The sequence below is a fragment of the Sphaeramia orbicularis genome, chromosome 1 (assembly GCF_902148855.1).
Source record: "Sphaeramia orbicularis chromosome 1, fSphaOr1.1, whole genome shotgun sequence".
Lineage (NCBI taxonomy): Eukaryota > Metazoa > Chordata > Actinopteri > Kurtiformes > Apogonidae > Sphaeramia > Sphaeramia orbicularis.
The window spans coordinates 46321119-46325133 of NC_043957.1; the positions used below are offsets into that span (position 1 = coordinate 46321119).

Genomic DNA, 4015 nt, shown 5'->3' on the forward strand with positions numbered 1-4015 from the left:
ATTGAAATTATTTGGATCCGGATCTGATTCTGGATTTTGGTGCGACTTTGACAAAATTTCCCATTATAAGAGATAGGAAGTGGATTGATCCAATAAATCAGTAAGTATCAATGATATCAAGTTGGAACTGGAATTTTTTACAGATCAGATTGGAATATGACCAAAACATGGGCTATTTCTGTAATATAACAAATACACATAACTGGATGATAATAAATTACATCTGGATACATTTCCCAAAGCTTTTAATTTGGCCGGTAAGCTACAGGGCCATTGGTCCTATTTTTTTTCTTCCTTTGTCTTGTGAGGTCAATAACATTTTCTTATGATTTTGAAGTTTACAACTTTGCACAGTGATGCAAATTGTTCAATTTATGGTCAACTAAGTATTTGATAGGTTCTGGTGCACATGTCCTTACCGGTTGCTTCCTGTACGGAATGTAAGAACAGTCAGGCTGCAGGTGACAAAGGTCATAAGCTGAAATTGAAAGCAACTGCACAGCCCACAATCAATATTTGCTCTTAACTGCCACAGGGTCATCCCGCTACGTGAATGTAAACACTCACACAATGATGATTCTTCGTCATTGTCAGAAGTCATGAAGCCAACCAGACAATAAACAGAACTGTGTTGTAGAAACAGTGTCTATAAAACGTGAAATTAAACCTGTACTTTGTTAGAAATCAGTCTCCTGTCAAACAGTGTTGACGGTTCTTGTGTTGTGGATCTGGCAATTCAGCTCTCATTACAATATATCACTGTTGTAAAGATGAGATTACATGAATTACATCTTATTAAATCAGGAATGAAAGCCATTATTATCCTGGCATTGTTGGCAAGTTTGTGGGGTGAACTCAGGTATGGTGTACTAATGTGTTTTGAATGAGAAATATAAGGTTGAATATCAGAATTCAAAGACATGATGATCTTTCCCAAATCAGTCTGAGTTCTATATATTATACACTGCCTGGCCAAAAAAAAAAAAAAAAAATGTCAATGCAATCTTTTTGGTGTTAAAGACATGAGAGGCAACTGACTGCAGTTACAGTTAAATAAACAGCCTGGACAAAAAATGTAACTGCCTGGATTTAACTAAGGAAATACAGTAGTTCAGATCATGGCGTAAAATTAATTTTTTACCTCATCTGTCATTGGCTAGTGACCTCCAAAAATTTACCGGCCAAAAATATTTTTCACCGGCCAAATTAAAAAATCATGGCTTATTTAAGAAATAGTGACATTGCACTTTAGTAACTTATTTTAGTTATTTATCCCATTTCTTTGCTCTATTTATTATTATTGTGACTTCAAATTTTAAAATGTTATGTTCTTATCCTGTTTTTATCCCGGATTATTCTTATCTTTTCTGGTTTTTATTGTGTTCTATTTCAGCTTGTTTTTATTTATTTGATCTTATTTATTTATTTTATTCTTTTCCTTATCCATGCTGCTATACTGATGAATGATGGAACACTGAGCACTTTTTGTCCTGTCTTTTGTCCTGTCTGTAAGCGTGATCAAGTACCTGTCTTACATGTTCAACGTATGTATTGTTGTAATACCAAAGCAATCACCTAGACTGCAAAACAAATCTACCTACGGGTACAAATAAAGTAACCTTGACCTTATTTGACTTAAAATAATTACCATACATTTTGATTATGAAAATCCAACTTAAGTATCACTAAAAGAATACAGTTTTGTACAGATCAAATTAGATTTTTGCCATTTTATCAGGTTATATTTAATTTCAAGGTGACTGCTGCATCATCATGTAACAAAAAATATTCAACAGTGCCATCTTTGACATTGACTGAGTGAGTCAAATGTCTGTCTGACAGCTTTAACCTCCTAAGACCCAGCTATGTGTTTTATGAGTTTCGCAACTTTATAAAGGGAATGCACATACGTCACTTCCCCTCTGGGCCACGCCCCTCTAAGTCAGACTGAGTGGCAAAAATAAACCAGCTCAACATGGTGGAGCATAGCAGTAACTACAGCGAGACCCGGAAAAATGTGGAATATAACACGAAATTAAAGACAATTGGACTCGACATGATTCCATACAAGCTACCAAACAACAAGTGGTCTACGAACATTGATATGTGGCCGGAAATCACTTATCCTGACATTTATATGAACCTGATTTCAATGCCGGGAAAATACCCAATGCAAAGGCTGAAAGCATACAAAAGCTGAAGAGTTGTTGACATCCCCGTCATTAATTAGAGGATTACAGCTGGTGAGTGCTTTCAGTTCAACATACTATTGTTTTGGAGGTTTTATGTCAGTGCAGACGTATTTTCTTGGCGGTGATTGCCAAGGTAAAGGCCCAGCAGTAGTGCTCACAGTTCACGACTGATTTACTGGAGTTGAACCCTTAGTATTGACCCAAGTGAGTGGATGATCTACTGGTACTGTGGGTATTTAAGTAGAGTTAACATCAAATACTTGATACAACACAGCTACAACAGCTTTGTGCTAGAGTACCCCCTTATTTGGAAAACTAGGTTAGCCTCAGTTTAAGCTAGTTTACAAATTATGTAGAACACAAGGTTCAGAATCTCACAACTGAAGACAAAAACATTTCAGTTATGAAACATAGAACCAAACGACAGATGCTAACATTACGAGATTTAAGTATATTGGCCGAAATATGTGAAAGGGGCGGGGTTTGTTGTGCCTGGCACCTCTTGTTTAGGATGTGCAGCAGTCTGATTCTCCATCATCAAAAATCAAAAATTAATTCAACTATGGATGGCAAAAATATTATGAACCTTATTGTGACACTACATGAGCATTATGTGGCAAAAAAGATGTCACAGTGAATGTCTCCTGTAATCAAAACCAAAGGTGGTGCAGTCAAATATTGCATGTGTGATTTGTTTTTTGGCCGGACAGTGTATATACAACTCAAATCACAATATCATATCTGCCTTTTTTTTTTTTTTTGTTTTAAACAATTTAGTTTTTCCATTCATATCCATTCTTTTTATAAACTGGATACAGGTAAAAACAAACGGTCAGAAAACAAACTAAATTTACCAAATACAGACAAATGATTCAACTTCGAGTGCCCCTCTTCATGAACTAAGTCTGGGGACACTTTTGTTTTTGTGCTAAATATGTGCAAACACAGTTGCCGTACTCATCTGTCGGTGCGGGTGAGCAAACAGCTTCTGCAAACACAAACATCTTCGAAGCATCCTGTTAAGTCTACAAGTCACATTCAGGATGTGACTCAGTTTTAAGCAGCTCACACCACATTGTGCTTGCACTCAGACATGTCAGCTTTTCTGGAAGTGTTTACATCTGGACATGACACCAGTGTGTTTTGGTTCCTCAGATAGGCTACACAACAGTGATTTTAAAGTACCACAAAAGCAGGTCTAATGTTGAAATATGTTGAAGTTTTTGGTTATTTTTTTTGGTTTTGTTGCCTGAACTAGAATTAAAGGTCTTCAGCTGTCTCCTAAATCTGTTTTAATGGATAATGACCACCTTTTATTAACCCGCTATCTGTATCTAAATGTCTTATCAGGTTAATGACATCTGATTATGGGCATTTGCATTTTCACCAGAGAATTAATAATCCTTCTTATCTTTTCTTTGTCCACATTGTGATTGGAACCTGATATGCAAATGAAGTAGGTGGAGCTGGTGGACCTCATCAACAAACATGACCTGTCTCAGGTTTAGTGTGATGCTGGTTTTTTGTTTGTTTGTTTTTGGCTGATTTATTGGTCATATGTCCATGGATGCACTTCGAACATAGTTATCTTTTGGTGTTTTTTTTTTTTTTTTTTCTTACTCTATATAATATAAATTCAGAGATGTTGAAAAGCCTTTTATGCATATTGGAGAATAGTTGCTATAGTTGATTGTTATAGTTCAGGATTTTTTGTGTTCTCAGGGTTTTCTAGTAGTATGTTACTACAAAAAAAAAGCACATTGGCATCAGAGGTTCTCCCACTTAATGCTAACTTGGATGAGCAGGAAAAAAAAAAACAACTA

At 35.9% G+C, this 4015-nt stretch overlaps 1 long non-coding RNA gene across 1 annotated transcript; it reads right to left on the reverse strand.

The window, feature by feature from the left end:
* Nucleotides 1-1140: 1140 nt before the first annotated feature.
* On the reverse strand, nucleotides 1141-1786 carry LOC115414512 (uncharacterized). The gene is made up of 2 exons (XR_003934668.1): nucleotides 1626-1786; nucleotides 1141-1220 (listed from the first exon to the last, which is right to left on the reverse strand). It is a non-coding gene; the product is annotated as an uncharacterized LOC115414512 (long non-coding RNA).
* Nucleotides 1787-4015: the final 2229 nt, after the last annotated feature.